Source organism: Amblyomma mixtum, unplaced genomic scaffold (assembly GCF_055824585.1).
Source record: "Amblyomma mixtum isolate Tamu unplaced genomic scaffold, ASM5582458v1 scaffold_134, whole genome shotgun sequence".
Lineage (NCBI taxonomy): Eukaryota > Metazoa > Arthropoda > Arachnida > Ixodida > Ixodidae > Amblyomma > Amblyomma mixtum.
The window spans coordinates 10,001-27,500 of record NW_028317667.1 but is presented as its reverse complement, the minus strand read 5'-3'; the positions used below and the strand labels follow the sequence as shown (position 1 = coordinate 27,500).

The 17,500-nt window shown below is 61.4% G+C and overlaps 3 non-coding genes across 3 annotated transcripts in view; all 3 read left to right on the top strand.

The window, feature by feature from the left end:
- Positions 1-12,205: 12,205 nt before the first annotated feature.
- On the top strand, positions 12,206-14,020 carry LOC149324825 (small subunit ribosomal RNA). The gene has a single exon (XR_016286674.1). It is a non-coding gene; the product is annotated as a small subunit ribosomal RNA (ribosomal RNA).
- A 1,775-nt stretch (positions 14,021-15,795) lies between these two features.
- On the top strand, positions 15,796-15,948 carry LOC149324824 (5.8S ribosomal RNA). The gene has a single exon (XR_016286671.1). It is a non-coding gene; the product is annotated as a 5.8S ribosomal RNA (ribosomal RNA).
- Positions 15,949-16,937: 989 nt separating this feature from the next.
- Positions 16,938-17,500, top strand: part of LOC149324823 (large subunit ribosomal RNA) — a 3,941-nt gene continuing 3,378 nt past the window's right edge. The window contains exon 1 of the ribosomal RNA XR_016286672.1: positions 16,938-17,500. This exon is cut by the window's right edge and continues 3,378 nt beyond it. This is a non-coding gene — a ribosomal RNA (large subunit ribosomal RNA).

The window sequence follows — 17,500 nt, the reverse complement described above, 5'->3', positions numbered from 1 at the left end:
GAGGGGGCTGTTTCTCTTTTTTTTCCTTTTTTTTTCTTTTTTTTTTCCTTTTTTTCGCCCCGGTAGACGCGGTTTTGACCAGAGATTGGCGCGGCGGCAGCCGCGCCCCGGAAACTTTTTTTCTTTTAGCATCCAGGTCGAACAGGAGTGAGCGGAGAGCGCGGCGTTCCTTGGCGCCGCGCTGCCGGAGCTTAAGCGCCGCGAATTTTTCGCGCGCGCCGGGAGCCCGCTGCGCGGGCGCTTAAGCGCCGCGAAATTGCCCCTTTTCTCCCTGCCGGTTTGGCGGTCTTTGGCGCGGCCCTGCCGCCCCGGTAGACGGGGTTGTCTCTCTTTCGGACTTTGCCGATCGGGCGCGTCTGCCCCGGTAGACGGGGTCGCTTTATTCGGACTTTGCCGTTCGGGCGCGTCTGGCCCGGTAGACGGGGTCGCTTTATTCGGACTTTGCCGTTCGGGCGCGTCTGCCCCGGTAGACGGGGTTGCCTCTTTCGGACTTTGCCGTTCCGGCGCGTCTGCCCCGGTAGACGGGGTTGCCTCTTTCGGACTTTGCCGTTCCGGCGCGTCTGCCCCGGTAGACGGGGTCGCTTTATTCGGACTTTGCCGTTCGGGCGCGTCTGCCCCGGTAGACGGGGTCGCTTTATTCGGACTTTGCCGTTCGGGCGCGTCTGCCCCGGTAGACGGGGTCGCCTCTTTCGGACTTTGCCGTTCGGGCGCGTCTGCCCCGGTAGACGGGGTCGCTTTATTCGGACTTTGCCGTTCGGGCGCGTCTGCCCCGGTAGACGGGGTTGCCTCTTTCGGACTTTGCCGTTCCGGCGCGTCTGCCCCGGTAGACGGGGTCGCTTTATTCGGACTTTGCCGTTCGGGCGCGTCTGCCCCGGTAGACGGGGTCGCTTTATTCGGACTTTGCCGTTCGGGCGCGTCTGCCCCGGTAGACGGGGTCGCCTCTTTCGGACTTTGCCGTTCGGGCGCGTCTGCCCCGGTAGACGGGGTCGCCTCTTTCGGACTTTGCCGTTCGGGCGCGTCTGGCCCGGTAGACGGGGTCGCTTTATTCGGACTTTGCCGTTCGGGCGCGTCTGCCCCGGTAGACGGGGTTGCCTCTTTCGGACTTTGCCGTTCCGGCGCGTCTGCCCCGGTAGACGGGGTCGCTTTATTCGGACTTTGCCGTTCGGGCGCGTCTGCCCCGGTAGACGGGGTCGCTTTATTCGGACTTTGCCGTTCGGGCGCGTCTGGCCCGGTAGACGGGGTCGCTTTATTCGGACTTTGCCGTTCGGGCGCGTCTGCCCCGGTAGACGGGGTTGCCTCTTTCGGACTTTGCCGTTCCGGCGCGTCTGCCCCGGTAGACGGGGTCGCCTCTTTCGGACTTTGCCGTTCGGGCGCGTCTGCCCCGGTAGACGGGGTCGCCTCTTTCAGACTTTGCCGTTCGGGCGCGTCTGGCCCGGTAGACGGGGTCGCTTTATTCGGACTTTGCCGTTCGGGCGCGTCTGCCCCGGTAGACGGGGTCGCTTTATTCGGATTTTGCCGTTCGGGCGCGTCTGCCCCGGTAGACGGGGTTGCCTCTTTCGGACTTTGCCGTTCCGGCGCGTCTGCCCCGGTAGACGGGGTCGCTTTATTCGGACTTTGCCGTTCGGGCGCGTCTGGCCCGGTAGACGGGGTCGCTTTATTCGGACTTTGCCGTTCGGGCGCGTCTGCCCCGGTAGACGGGGTTGCCTCTTTCGGACTTTGCCGTTCCGGCGCGTCTGCCCCGGTAGACGGGGTTGCCTCTTTCGGACTTTGCCGTTCCGGCGCGTCTGCCCCGGTAGACGGGGTCGCTTTATTCGGACTTTGCCGTTCGGGCGCGTCTGCCCCGGTAGACGGGGTCGCTTTATTCGGACTTTGCCGTTCGGGCGCGTCTGCCCCGGTAGACGGGGTCGCCTCTTTCGGACTTTGCCGTTCGGGCGCGTCTGCCCCGGTAGACGGGGTCGCCTCTTTCGGACTTTGCCGTTCGGGCGCGTCTGCCCCGGTAGACGGGGTTGCCTCTTTCGGACTTTGCCGTTCCGGCGCGTCTGCCCCGGTAGACGGGGTCGCTTTATTCGGACTTTGCCGTTCGGGCGCGTCTGCCCCGGTAGACGGGGTCGCTTTATTCGGACTTTGCCGTTCGGGCGCGTCTGCCCCGGTAGACGGGGTCGCCTCTTTCGGACTTTGCCGTTCGGGCGCGTCTGCCCCGGTAGACGGGGTCGCCTCTTTCGGACTTTGCCGTTCGGGCGCGTCTGGCCCGGTAGACGGGGTCGCTTTATTCGGACTTTGCCGTTCGGGCGCGTCTGCCCCGGTAGACGGGGTTGCCTCTTTCGGACTTTGCCGTTCCGGCGCGTCTGCCCCGGTAGACGGGGTCGCTTTATTCGGACTTTGCCGTTCGGGCGCGTCTGCCCCGGTAGACGGGGTCGCTTTATTCGGACTTTGCCGTTCGGGCGCGTCTGGCCCGGTAGACGGGGTCGCTTTATTCGGACTTTGCCGTTCGGGCGCGTCTGCCCCGGTAGACGGGGTTGCCTCTTTCGGACTTTGCCGTTCCGGCGCGTCTGCCCCGGTAGACGGGGTCGCCTCTTTCGGACTTTGCCGTTCGGGCGCGTCTGCCCCGGTAGACGGGGTCGCCTCTTTCGGACTTTGCCGTTCGGGCGCGTCTGGCCCGGTAGACGGGGTCGCTTTATTCGGACTTTGCCGTTCGGGCGCGTCTGCCCCGGTAGACGGGGTCGCTTTATTCGGACTTTGCCGTTCGGGCGCGTCTGCCCCGGTAGACGGGGTTGCCTCTTTCGGACTTTGCCGTTCCGGCGCGTCTGCCCCGGTAGACGGGGTCGCTTTATTCGGACTTTGCCGTTCGGGCGCGTCTGCCCCGGTAGACGGGGTCGCTTTATTCGGACTTTGCCGTTCGGGCGCGTCTGCCCCGGTAGACGGGGTCGCCTCTTTCGGACTTTGCCGTTCGGGCGCGTCTGCCCCGGTAGACGGGGTCGCCTCTTTCGGACTTTGCCGTTCGGGCGCGTCTGGCCCGGTAGACGGGGTCGCTTTATTCGGACTTTGCCGTTCGGGCGCGTCTGCCCCGGTAGACGGGGTTGCCTCTTTCGGACTTTGCCGTTCCGGCGCGTCTGCCCCGGTAGACGGGGTCGCTTTATTCGGACTTTGCCGTTCGGGCGCGTCTGCCCCGGTAGACGGGGTCGCTTTATTCGGACTTTGCCGTTCGGGCGCGTCTGCCCCGGTAGACGGGGTCGCTTTATTCGGACTTTGCCGTTCGGGCGCGTCTGCCCCGGTAGACGGGGTCGCCTCTTTCGGACTTTGCCGTTCGGGCGCGTCTGCCCCGGTAGACGGGGTCGCCTCTTTCGGACTTTGCCGTTCGGGCGCGTCTGGCCCGGTAGACGGGGTCGCTTTATTCGGACTTTGCCGTTCGGGCGCGTCTGCCCCGGTAGACGGGGTTGCCTCTTTCGGACTTTGCCGTTCCGGCGCGTCTGCCCCGGTAGACGGGGTCGCTTTATTCGGACTTTGCCGTTCGGGCGCGTCTGCCCCGGTAGACGGGGTCGCTTTATTCGGACTTTGCCGTTCGGGCGCGTCTGGCCCGGTAGACGGGGTCGCTTTATTCGGACTTTGCCGTTCGGGCGCGTCTGCCCCGGTAGACGGGGTTGCCTCTTTCGGACTTTGCCGTTCCGGCGCGTCTGCCCCGGTAGACGGGGTCGCTTTATTCGGACTTTGCCGTTCGGGCGCGTCTGCCCCGGTAGACGGGGTCGCTTTATTCGGACTTTGCCGTTCGGGCGCGTCTGCCCCGGTAGACGGGGTCGCCTCTTTCGGACTTTGCCGTTCGGGCGCGTCTGCCCCGGTAGACGGGGTCGCCTCTTTCGGACTTTGCCGTTCGGGCGCGTCTGGCCCGGTAGACGGGGTCGCTTTATTCGGACTTTGCCGTTCCGGCGCGTCTGCCCCGGTAGACGGGGTCGCTTTATTCGGACTTTGCCGTTCGGGCGCGTCTGCCCCGGTAGACGGGGTCGCTTTATTCGGACTTTGCCGTTCGGGCGCGTCTGGCCCGGTAGACGGGGTCGCTTTATTCGGACTTTGCCGTTCGGGCGCGTCTGCCCCGGTAGACGGGGTTGCCTCTTTCGGACTTTGCCGTTCCGGCGCGTCTGCCCCGGTAGACGGGGTCGCTTTATTCGGACTTTGCCGTTCGGGCGCGTCTGCCCCGGTAGACGGGGTCGCTTTATTCGGACTTTGCCGTTCGGGCGCGTCTGCCCCGGTAGACGGGGTCGCTTTATTCGGACTTTGCCGTTCGGGCGCGTCTGCCCCGGTAGACGGGGTCGCCTCTTTCGGACTTTGCCGTTCGGGCGCGTCTGCCCCGGTAGACGGGGTCGCCTCTTTCGGACTTTGCCGTTCGGGCGCGTCTGCCCCGGTAGACGGGGTCGCTTTATTCGGACTTTGCCGTTCGGGCGCGTTCGCCCCGGCCGACGCGGGACGAAAGTCGTTTGCGACTTTGCCTTCCCTGTGTAGGGCGTTCAAAGGCGAATCTTTTGTTACCAATCTCGTCACTTTGCTGCCAGTCTGGGCCGAGATACGTGCGATTGAACGGTATCGCCTAGGCAGACGCGGTACGGGGTTTTCGAATTTTTAAAGGTCCTTTTCTTTGGCGGAGCACGACGAATTTTACAGCGCCGCGTCGGCCGCGCTGCGGCGCATCTTTTTCGATCATCACATTGCGGTCGGAGCAGCGGGCGATTAACCGCTCGCGACAGGGAGACTTTGACCATTTCAAACTTTTCACGGCCGGCCCCTATGTCTCAAGCCTACGAATTTGAAGTCAGTGTGCAGGCGAATCTTTTGCCACCGGTCCCGTCGTTTTCCTGCCATTCTCGCTCGAGATAGGGGCGATTCAACAGTCTCGCCTAGGCAGACGCGGTCCCGCCTAGGCAGACGCGGTTCCCTCCCCGGCGAACGCGGTAAATGGTCTTCGAGTTTTTAGAGGCACTTTTACCTGGCGGAACGCGACGAAATTTACGCCACGCGTCGGCCGCGCCGGCGCGCATCTTGTGCAGTCATCCCCGACCCGCTGCTTCCAATGTAGCCGGAGCAGCGGGTGATTGACCAGTCTCGCAAGGGGCCGCCTTTTCGAATTCTCGCGGCCGTCGCCTTGAGCGCAGCCGCTCAGTTTTTAGTTGCGCGCGTTGGGCTGAGAAGGGCGAACATTTTGAGACCTCTCCCGTCCCTTTCGCGCAACGCAAGGCAGAGTTACGCTCGTTTGAAGCTCGCCTAGGCAGACGCGGTCCCGCCTAGGCAGACGCGGTTGCCTCCCCGGCGGACGCGGTGAACGGTCTTCGAACTTTTAAGGGCACTTTTAACTGGCGGAACGCGACGAAATTTACGCCACGTGTCGGCCGCACCGCGACGCATCTTGTGCAGTCATCGCCGACTCGCTGCTTCCAATGCAGCCGGAGCAGCGGGCGATTGACCAGGCTCGCAAGGGGCCGCCTTTTGTAATCTTCGCGGCCGTTCCCGTGGGCGAATCCGCTCCATTTTTAGATCCGCGTGTGGGGCTGAGAAAGGCGAACATTTTGAGACCTTTCTCGTCCCTTTCGCGCAACGCGAGTGAGAGTTACGCTCGTTTGAAGCTCGCCTAGGCAGACGCGGTCCCGCCTAGGCAGACGCGGTAAATGGTCTTCGAATTTTTAAAGGCACTTTGAACTGGCGGAGCGCGACGAAATTTACGCCACGGTTCGGCCGCGCCGGCGCGCATCTTGTGCAGTTATCGCGGACTCGCTGCTTGCACTGTAGCCGGAGCAGCAGGTGATTGACCAGGCTCGCAAGGGGCCGCCTTTTCTAGTCTTCGCGGCGGTTCCCGTGGGCGCAGCCGCTCAATTTCTAGTTCCGCGCGTTGGGCTGAGAGAGGCGAACATTTTGAGACCTTTCCCGTCCCTTTCGCGCAACGCAAGTGAGAGTTACGCTCGTTTGAAGCTCGCCTAGGCAGACGCGGTCCCGCCTAGGCAGACGCGGTTGCCTCCCCGGCGGACGCGGTAAACGGTCTTCGAGTTTTTAAAGGCACTTTGAACTGGCGGAGCGCGACCAAATTTACGCCACGGTTCGGCCGCGCAGGCGCGCATCTTGTGCAGTTATCGCGGACTCGCTGCTTGCACTGTAGCCGGAGCAGCAGGTGATTGACCAGGCTCGCAAGGGGCCGCCTTTTCTAATCTTCGCGGCGGTTCCCGTGGGCGCAGCCGCTCAATTTTTAGTTCCGCGTGTGGGGCTGAGAAAGGCGAACATTTTGAGACCTTTCCCGTCCCTTTCGCGCAACGCAAGTGAGAGTTACGCTCGTTTGAAGCTCGCCTAGGCAGACGCGGTCCCGCCTAGGCAGACGCGGTAAATGGTCTTCGAATTTTTAAAGGCACTTTGAACTGGCGGAACGCGACGAAATTTACGCCACGGTTCGGCCGCGCAGGCGCGCATCTTGTGCAGTTATCGCGGACTCGCTGCTTGCACTGTAGCCGGAGCAGCAGGTGATTGACCAGGCTCGCAAGGGGCCGCCTTTTCTAATCTTCGCGGCCGTTCCCGTGGGCGAATCCGCTCCATTTTTAGATCCGCGTGTGGGGCCGAGAAAGGCGAACATTTTGAGACCTTTCCCGTCCCTTTCGCGCAACGCAAGTGAGAGTTACGCTCGTTTGAAGCTCGCCTAGGCAGACGCGGTCCCGCCTAGGCAGACGCGGTAAATGGTCTTCGAATTTTTAAAGGCACTTTGAACTGGCGGAGCGCGACGAAATTTACGCCACGGTTCGGCCGCGCCGGCGCGCATCTTGTGCAGTTATCGCGGACTCGCTGCTTGCACTGTAGCCGGAGCAGCACGTGATTGACCAGGCTCGCAAGGGGCCGCCTTTTCTAATCTTCGCGGCCGTTCCCGTGGGCGAATCCGCTCCATTTTTAGATCCGCGTGTGGGGCCGAGAAAGGCGAACATTTTGAGACCTTTCCCGTCCCTTTCGCGCAACGCAAGTGAGAGTTACGCTCGTTTGAAGCTCGCCTAGGCAGACGCGGTCCCGCCTAGGCAGACGCGGTAAATGGTCTTCGAATTTTTAAAGGCACTTTGAACTGGCGGAGCGCGACGAAATTTACGCCACGGTTCGGCCGCGCCGGCGCGCATCTTGTGCAGTTATCGCGGACTCGCTGCTTGCACTGTAGCCGGAGCAGCACGTGATTGACCAGGCTCGCAAGGGGCCGCCTTTTCTAATCTTCGCGGCCGTTCCCGTGGGCGAATCCGCTCCATTTTTAGATCCGCGTGTGGGGCCGAGAAAGGCGAACATTTTGAGACCTTTCCCGTCCCTTTCGCGCAACGCAAGTGAGAGTTACGCTCGTTTGAAGCTCGCCTAGGCAGACGCGGTCCCGCCTAGGCAGACGCGGTTGCCTCCCCGGCGGACGCGGTAAATGGTCTTCGAATTTTTAAAGGCACTTTGAACTGGCGGAGCGCGACGAAATTTACGCCACGGTTCGGCCGCGCCGGCGCGCATCTTGTGCAGTTATCGCGGACTCGCTGCTTGCACTGTAGCCGGAGCAGCAGGTGATTGACCAGGCTCGCAAGGGGCCGCCTTTTCTAATCTTCGCGGCCGTTCCCGTGGGCGAATCCGCTCCATTTTTAGATCCGCGTGTGGGGCTGAGAAAGGCGAACATTTTGAGGCCTTTCCCGTCCCTTTCGCGCAACGCAAGTGAGAGTTACGCTCGTTTGAAGCTCGCCTAGGCAGACGCGGTCCCGCCTAGGCAGACGCGGTTGCCTCCCCGGCGGACGCGGTAAATGGTCTTCGAGTTTTTAAAGGCACTTTGAACTGGCGGAGCGCGACCAAATTTACGCCACGGTTCGGCCGCGCCGGCGCGCATCTTGTGCTGTCATCGCGGACTCGCTGCTTGCACTGTAGCCGGAGCAGCGGGTGATTGACCAGGCTCGCAAGGGGCCGCCTTTTCTAATCTTCGCGGCCGCTGCCGTGGGCGAATCCGCTCCATTTTTAGTTCCGCGCGTTGGGCTGAGAAAGGCGAACATTTTGAGACCTTTCTCGTCCCTTTCGCGCAACGCAAGTGAGAGTTACGCTCGTTTGAAGCTCGCCTAGGCAGACGCGGTCCCGCCTAGGCAGACGCGGTTGCCTCCCCGGCGGACGCGGTAAACGGTCTTCGAATTTTTAAAGGCACTTTGAACTGGCGGAGCGCGACGAAATTTACGCCACGGTTCGGCCGCGCCGGCGCGCATCTTGTGCAGTCATCGCCGACTCGCTGCTTCCACTGCAGCCGGAGCAGCGGGCGATTGACCAGGCTCGCAAGGGGCCGCCTTTTCTAATCTTCGCGGCTGTTCCCGTGGGCGCAGCCGCTCAATTTTTAGTTCCGCGTGTTGGGCTGAGAGAGGCGAATATTTTGAGACCTTTCCCGTCCCTTTCGCGCAACGCAAGTGAGAGTTACGCTCGTTTGAAGCTCGCCTAGGCAGACGCGGTCCCGCCTAGGCAGACGCGGTTGCCTCCCCGGCGGACGCGGTAAACGGTCTTCGAGTTTTTAAAGGCACTTTGAACTGGCGGAGCGCGACCAAATTTACGCCACGGTTCGGCCGCGCCGGCGCGCATCTTGTGCAGTCATCGCCGACCCGCTGCTTGCACTGTAGCCGGAGCAGCGGGCGATTGAGCAGTCTCGCAAGGGGCCGCCTTTTCTAATCTTCGCGGCCGTTCCCGTGGGCGAATCCGCTCCATTTTTAGATCCGCGTGTGGGGCTGAGAAAGGCGAACATTTTGAGACCTTTCCCGTCCCTTTCGCCCAACGCAAGTGAGAGTTACGCTCGTTTGAAGCTCGCCTAGGCAGACGCGGTTGCCTCCCCGGCGGACGCGGTAAATGGTCTTCGAGTTTTTAAAGGCACTTTGAACTGGCGGAGCGCGACCAAATTTACGCCACGGTTCGGCCGCGCCGGCGCGCATCTTGTGCTGTCATCGCGGACTCGCTGCTTGCACTGTAGCCGGAGCAGCGGGCGATTGACCAGTATCGCAAGGGGCCGCCTTTTCTAATCTTCGCGGCCGTTCCCGTGGGCGAATCCGCTCCATTTTTAGTTCCGCGCGTTGGGCTGAGAAAGGCGAACATTTTGAGACCTTTCCCGTCCGTTTCGCGCAACGCAAGTGAGAGTTACGCTCGTTTGAAGCTCGCCTAGGCAGACGCGGTCCCGCCTAGGCAGACGCGGTTGCCTCCCCGGCGGACGCGGTAAACGGTCTTCGAATTTTTAAAGGCACTTTGAACTGGCGGAGCGCGACGAAATTTACGCCACGGTTCGGCCGCGCCGGCGCGCATCTTGTGCAGTCATCGCCGACCCGCTGCGTCCACTGCAGCCGGAGCAGCGGGCGATTGACCAGTATCGCAAGGGGCCGCCTTTTCGAATTCTCGCGGCCGTTGCCTTGAGCGCAGCCGCTCAATTTCTAGTTGCGCGCGTTGGGCTGAGAAAGGCGAACATTTTGAGACCTTTCCCGTCCGTTTCGCGCAACGCAAGTGAGAGTTGCGCTCGTTTGAAGCTCGCCTAGGCAGACGCGGTCCCGCCTAGGCAGACGCGGTAAATTGTCTTCGAATTTTTAAAGGCACTTTGAACTGGCGGAGCGCGACGAAATTTACGCCACGGTTCGGCCGCGCCGGCGCGCATCTTGTGCAGTTATCGCGGACTCGCTGCTTGCACTGTAGCCGGAGCAGCAGGTGATTGACCAGGCTCGCAAGGGGCCGCCTTTTCTAATCTTCGCGGCCGTTCCCGTGGACGAATCCGCTCCATTTTTAGATCCGCGTGTGGGGCTGAGAAAGGCGAGCATTTTGAGACCTTTCTCGTCCCTTTCGCGCAACGCAAGTGAGAGTTACGCTCGTTTGAAGCTCGCCTAGGCAGACGCGGTCCCGCCTAGGCAGACGCGGTTGCCTCCCCGGCGGACGCGGTAAACGGTTTTCGAATATTTAAAGGCACTTTCACCTGGCGGAACGAGACGAAATTTACGCCACGTGTCGGCCGCGCTGCCGCCCATCTTGTGCAGTCCTCCTCGACCCGCTGCTTCCACTGTAGCCGGAGCAGCGGGTGATTGACCAGGTTCGCAAGGGGCCGCCTTTTCGAATGTTCACGGCCGTTCCCGTGGGCGCAGCCGCTCAATTTTTAGTTCCGCGTGTGGGGCTGAGAAAGGCGAATATTTTGAGACCTTTCCCGTCCCTTTCGCGCAACGGAAGGCAGAGTTACGTTCGTTTGAAGCCCGCTCCGGTAGACGCGCTTATGACCCGCGGGGGTCTGGGTACTTATCGCTGCATATATAAGGGGGCATACCGCCTAGGCAGACGCGAAACAGTAAAGCGTCCGCTTTGTCAGCAAAGTCCGAAACGGACCTCTCGACGCCCGGGAGGTGAATTCGGGCTTTAGGCGGCCTCGGCAGATGTGATTTTCATGAGTTTGTGCATTATTTATGCGAGTTTTGCGGCGAACGCGCCTCGAGTACGGCGGCTCGCCCGACGGCTATGTCCACGAGTACGGCTCGTGCGGGGCGCCGCGGAAGCGCGGTTGTGCGATGCCGCAGCAAAGCGCGCACGATTTGAGTGGCTTTTGCGGCGAACGCTCCTCGAGTACGGCGGTTCGCCCGATGACAATGTCCACGAGTACGGCTCGTGCGGGGCGCCGCGGAAGTGCTTTTTTGCGATGCCGCAGCAAAGCGCGCTCGATTTGAGGGGCTCTTGCCGCCAACGCGCCTCGAGTACGGCGGTTGGCCCGATGACAATGTCCACGAGTACGGCTCGTGCGGGGCGCCGGGGAAGCGCTTTTGTGCGATGCCGCAGGAAAGCGCGCACGTTTTGAGCGGCTCTTGCGGCGAACGCGCCTCGAGTACGGCGGTTCGCCCGACGGCTATGTCCACGAGTACGGCTCGTGCGGGGCGCCGGGGCAGCGCTTTCGTGCGATGCCGCAGGAAAGCGTGCACGATTTGAGCGGCTCTTGCGGCGAACGCGCCTCGAGTACGGCGGTTCGCCCGATGACCATGTCCACGAGTACGGCTCGTGCGGGGCGCCGGGGCAGCGCTTTCGTGCGATGCCGCAGGAAAGCGCGCACGATTTGAGCGGCTCTTGCGGCGAACGCGCCTCGAGTACGGCGGTTCGCCCGATGACCATGTCCACGAGTACGGCTCGTGCGGGGCGCCGGGGCAGCGCTTTCGTGCGATGCCGCAGGAAAGCGCGCACGATTTGAGCGGCTCTTGCGGCGAACGCGCCTCGAGTACGGCGCTTCGCCCGACGGCTATGTCCACGAGTACGGCTCGTGCGGGGCGCCGGGGATGCGCTTTTGTGCGATGCCGCAGCAAAGCGCGCACGATTTGTGGGGGTCTTGCCGCCAACGCGCCTCGAGTACGGCGGTTCGCCCGATGACAATGTCCACGAGTACGGCTCGTGCGGGGCGCCGGGGCAGCGCTTTCGTGCGATGCCGCAGGAAAGCGCGCACGATTTGAGCGGCTCTTGCGGCGAACGCGCCTCGAGTACGGCGGTTCGCCCGACGGCTATGTCCACGAGTACGGCTCGTGCGGGGCGCCGCGGAAGCGCGGCGTTGTGATGCCGCGGCAAAGCGCGCACGATTTGTGCGGCCCTTGCGGCGAAAGTGGCACGAGTACGGCGATTTACTCACCCACGGAGGTCTGGGTACTTATCGCTGCTATTATATGGGGGTCCCAGTGGAGCAGTCGGCGGCGCGCGCCCGCGTGTGCGCGCCGTGACCGGGTCTGATATGCGGCCTCGTGCCCAGCGTGTCCCCGTCCCTCGGACCCCACGGCATTCGTCTGCAGCCTCATCCGCGTCTGCGATAGGGGCTGGTTGTCGGACGACGCTGTTTCCACGTTTTACGAGGTGTGTTCCGTGCTACCCGGACTCGATTCCGTGCGAGCGCGCCGAAGACGCGGGCGTGTCCCGTCGTCTGGCGGCTTGGCCGTCTCGGCTACGCAGCAAGCGCCGTCCAGTTGCCTAATGCTGCGGCCCTAGAGGCCGATGTGCGCACTGGTGGGCGCGTTACAAATGCTTTGCCTAAAGGCACACGTGCTCTCTTGCCGCGTGGCGATTGCCGTACCTACGGGTCGGATGCCGCAGCGAGCTCGAACGATGCACGGGCAGCGCAAGCTGCCGCGAAAAAGATGCGTCGCGCGCTGGGGGTTTATGGCGGCCCTATCGGCGGCGACGAGGCACCCTTCTGGGGCGAAAAGGGAATGCCTATGCATCATACCTGGTTGATCCTGCCAGTAATCATATGCTTGTCTCAAAGATTAAGCCATGCATGTCTAAGTACATGCCGAAATAAGGCGAAACCGCGAATGGCTCATTAAATCAGTTATGGTTCCTTAGATCGTTTCTTTCTACTTGGACAACTGTGGCAATTCTAGAGCTAATACATGCATTGAGCCTGAAGGCCTTTGGCTGACGGGCGCTTTTATTAGACCAAGACCCATCGGGCTCTGCCCGTACTCTGTGGTGACTCTGGATAACTTTGTGCTGATCGCATGGCCATGAGCCGGCGACGTTTCTTTCAAGTGTCTGCCTTATCAACTTTCGATGGTAGGTTACTTGCCTACCATGGTTGTTACGGGTAACGGAGAATCAGGGTTCGATTCCGGAGAGGGAGCCTGAGAAACGGCTACCACATCCAAGGAAGGCAGCAGGCGCGCAAATTACCCACTCCCGGCACGGGGAGGTAGTGACGAAAAATAACAATACGGGACTCTTTTGAGGCCCCGTAATTGAAATGAGTACACTCTAAATCCTTTAACGAGGATCAATTGGAGGGCAAGTCTGGTGCCAGCAGCCGCGGTAATTCCAGCTCCAATAGCGTATACTAAAGCTGCTGCGGTTAAAAAGCTCGTAGTTGGATCTCAGTTCCAGACGAGTAGTGCATCTACCCGATGCGACGGCTCGGACTGAACATCATGCCGGTCCTCTCTTGGTGCCCTTCATTGGTGCGTCTCGAGGTGGCCTGCGCTTTTACTTTGAAAAAATTAGAGTGCTCAACGCAGGCGAGTCGCCTGAATAAACTTGCATGGAATAATAGAACAAGACCCCGTTTCTGTTCTGTTGGTTTTTGGAATACGGGGTAATGATTAAGAGGGACAGACGGGGGCATTCGTATTGCGGCGCTAGAGGTGAAATTCTTGGACCGTCGCAAGACAAACTACTGCGAAAGCATTTGCCAAGAATGTTTTCTTTGATCAAGAACGAAAGTCAGAGGTTCGAAGGCGATCAGATACCGCCCTAGTTCTGACCATAAACGATGCCAACCAGCGATCCGCCTGAGTTACTCAAATGACTCGGCGGGCAGCTTCCGGGAAACCAAAGTATTTGGGTTCCGGGGGAAGTATGGTTGCAAAGCTGAAACTTAAAGGAATTGACGGAAGGGCACCACCAGGAGTGGAGCCTGCGGCTTAATTTGACTCAACACGGGAAAACTTACCCGGCCCGGACACTGGGAGGATTGACAGATTGAGAGCTCTTTCTTGATTCGGTGGATGGTGGTGCATGGCCGTTCTTAGTTGGTGGAGCGATTTGTCTGGTTAATTCCGATAACGAACGAGACTCTAGCCTATTAAATAGGTGCGGGGTTCCCAGCACCTTACAACCTTCTTAGAGGGACAAGCGGCTCCTAGCCGCACGAAACAGAGCAATAACAGGTCTGTGATGCCCTTAGATGTCCGGGGCCGCACGCGCGCTACACTGAAGGAAGCAGCGTGTCTTTATCCCTGTCTGAAAAGACTGGGTAACCCGTGGAACTTCTTTCGTGATTGGGATAGGGGCTTGCAATTGTTCCCCTTGAACGAGGAATTCCCAGTAAGCGCGAGTCATAAGCTCGCGTTGATTACGTCCCTGCCCTTTGTACACACCGCCCGTCGCTACTACCGATTGAATGATTTAGTGAGGTCTTCGGACCGATGTCCGGCGCGGCCTTTCGGTTGCGCCGGTCTGTTGGAAAGATGACCAAACTTGATCATTTAGAGGAAGTAAAAGTCGTAACAAGGTTTCCGTAGGTGAACCTGCGGAAGGATCATTACCGGATTGTGCTTGTCACACCCGGCGCCGCCCCCACTTATAAGCGGGGGAAGGCCTCAACCGCGGAGTTGCGAGATTCTGAAGCCGCTTCTCTGCACAAACTGTTGCGCCCAGCGGAGCTCCGTCACCAAGGGAAAGTCGGACGGGCTGTATCCGCAGGTTTGAACGGCGTAACGCACCACTCATGGTGGGCTTTCGGTTGTCGACAACCGTCGAAGAGGCGCAAACAGAGCCGGTAGGCAGGCCGAGGGAAAGGCCTGCCCGCTGCCAAGGGAACGGCGGCGGCTGCTGCGAAGTACGAAAGGAAACGCTGCTCGCTGGCTTTGTCGTGTTGCGACCACGAGTCGGTAGGCGGGCCGAGGGAAAGGCCTGCCCGCTGCCAAGGGAACGGCGGCGGCTGCTGCGAAGTACGAAAGGAAACGCTGCTCGCTGGCTTTGTCGTGTTGCGACCACGAGTCGGTAGGCGGGCCGAGGGAAAGGCCTGCCCGCTGCCAAGGGAACGGCGGCGGCTGCTGCGAAGTACGAAAGGAAACGCTGCTCGCTGGCTTTGTCGTGTTGCGACCACGAGTCGGTAGGCGGGCCGAGGGAAAGGCCTGCCCGCTGCCAAGGGAACGGCGGCGGCTGCTGCGAAGTACGAGAGGAACCGCGGCTCGCTGGCTTTGTCGTGTTGCGACCACCAGTCGGTAGGCGGGCCGAGGGAAAGGCCTGCCCGCTGCCAAGGGAACGGCGGCGGCTGCTGCGAAGTACGAGAGGAACCGCGGCTCGCTGGCTGGGAAACTGCGCTTCTGCGCGACGCGCACGCGGCGGGACGCGCGCGGCCCAGGGAACGGCCGCGCGCGAAAGGTCTCGCACTGCGGGCGCGGAGTCTGACGCCGCGCCGACGGCGCGAAAGGAGGCACCGGGACCGAAAAGGACGAGGGATTATAATCCCGCACTTTGAACGCATTCGCGGCAGCCGGGTTCTCTTGCTGCTTCGTCCTTCCCAGCCTTCGAGTAGTCTGTCGGTGCGCTACCGAAACGCCGTCCATGGCACTGTGGCCGGTGGGCTCCTATTGCGGGAGTAGACTGATGAACGTCCGCTTTGCGGCTTGTTCCAAGTACGCGCTGCGTAGCCACGGCTAGGCGGTGCCTGTCTCCTTGCGAAGCAATGATGTGGCGAAATGGTCGAGTAGGGAGCAGCACGATGGCGCACCCGGGGGCGACCGGACCGGGGGGCGTTGGGAAAACCCCCTCCCCTACAAAAGGGTGCAGCAGCGGTAGGCGGTGATGACTCGCCTTGAAAGATGTGAACAGCAGTTGAGTGTGAACAGCAACAAAAAAAACCGCTGCTGGAGTCCGGGGGTAGCGTCGCTGCAGATCGCAGAAAGGTGCGTGAGGACGGTGGCACAGAGCTCCAAGAATGTATATTTCTAGCAAACGCCGGTGCTTCGAGGTGTTCTGCGGTCAGGCCCGTGCGGGCGGAGCGGGCGTGCCCAAGAAGGCACAAGAAGACCCACCTCTGATGAAGACCGGAATTGGAGCGTCACGCGTCGGCTCAGCACTTCTGCCTTAGTGGTTGCCAAATGCCTCGTCATCCTATTAGTGACGCGCAAGCCATTATCGCACAAAAGCTTCGAGAGACTTTGCTCGCTTTGGCTTTGAGGCACGCGCAGCATGCCGAACGGACGGCTGCGAGGCGCGAAAGACGTCGGTCGAAACTGCGACTGGAGACCAGGGGAAAAGCCCGGTGCCTAAAACCCTGGTTGTACTGTACGGATTTGAACAAACCAAACGCACGACTCTAAGCGGTGGATCACTCGGTTCTCGGGTCGATGAAGAACGCAGCCAGCTGCGAGACTTGGTGTGAATTGCAGGACACACTGAGCACTGATTCTTCGAACGCACATTGCGCCCTTGGGTCTTCCCTTGGGTTCGTCTGTCTGAGGGTCGGATCATATATCAAGAGAGGCGCCGGCGCCCGGGGATGGCGCGGCCGGCGACTCGTTTTGACCGTGTCGGCAAAGAGGACGGCTCTGTACGGAACGCCGAAGATCCCTCGAAAGACTTTGCGAATGAGGAGGAGAGCGGGTCGAACCCTTCAGCCGCGCGCAAAGCGGCAGAGTCGGGTCGCCCTGCGCTGACGTAACGCGGGCCGGCGGCTGCTAGCCGTAGAGCGTCACGCCTCAGAAAGCGACCGCCGCAGGAAGGGATTACCTGCAGGGAAAGAGCGGTCCGACGGGAGACGAGGCTGTTTGGACGGGCGGCGAAGCGCTGCCTGCTGGCCCGCGGAGAAGTAGCCGAACTGCTGCGAGAAGCGCAGAGACGGGAACGCCCTGTTCCGGGCACGCCCGCGCGAGAAAAAGGGATACCTCGCGCGGGGTGCAGGGAGGTGACGGGCGCGAGCGCGGTGTGCGCAGCACAGTTCGGCAAAGCGCAGAGGCGCGCCGTGTGCGCGGCAACGAAGGGGTCCCCCGGACCCTGTGCGGAAAGGGACCGCCTCCTCGAGTGGGCGCGAAGTCGAGTACGGGTCGAACGGACGCGATCTCGTTGCGAGCGCAGTCCGCCGTCGGTCTAAGTGCTTCGCAGTCTCTGCCCCGAGAAAAACTGGGCCACTCCAGTTGGGGCGGGGGCGACGCAAAACTCTGACGATGCCCCTACGCCAGGCCGAGGTCGTTCTCTCGAGGGAAAGAGAGGCGGCAGGGAATTTATTCGGCCGCGGCGGTCGGGGGTTCACACTCTCTGCGTTCAGTGTTCCGCGCGCAACCGAATGCGCGCCGTCCCGAGCGCCGGTCAGAGGTGCCTTCCAGTCTCGCTCGCAGTCGCCGAGGGTGCTGCCGACTGAGAGCGGGGAATGGGCGGAAGGTGCCGGCCGGAGACGAGGGAAGGACGCGCGCGCGCGACCGCGCCGGAATCGAACGCGAGAAAATGCATATCTGTGTCGACCTCAGATCAGGCGAGACAACCCGCTGAATTTAAGCATATCACTAAGCGGAGGAAAAGAAACCAACAGGGATTCCCCGAGTAGCTGCGAGCGAAACGGGACCTAGCCCAGCACCGAATCCCCCGTCCTTGCAGGCGGTCGGGAAATGTGGTGTATGGGAGGCAACGTTCCCGGGAGTTTGCGACGGTGCAAGTCCCCCTGACAGGGGCTTGTCCCAGAGTGGGTGCCAGGCCCGTCTCCGCCGTTGCGCGCCCGGGACGAAGCCTCCCGTGAGTCGGGTTGCTTGAGAGTGCAGCCCTAAGTGGGTGGTAAACTCCATCTAAGGCTAAATACGACCGAGAGACCGATAGTCAACAAGTACCGTGAGGGAAAGTTGAAAAGAACTTTGAAGAGAGAGTTCAAGAGTACGTGAAACCGCTTAGAGTAAAACGGGTGGGCCCTCGAAGCTCGAAAGCGGTGGGATTCAGTCTCCGGACGACTGCCGAGCTGGCGGCGTCGGGTAAACGGCTCCTCTCGGGGGGCTGTTCCGGCTGCCAGTGCGCGGACGCGGTCTCCGGGGTG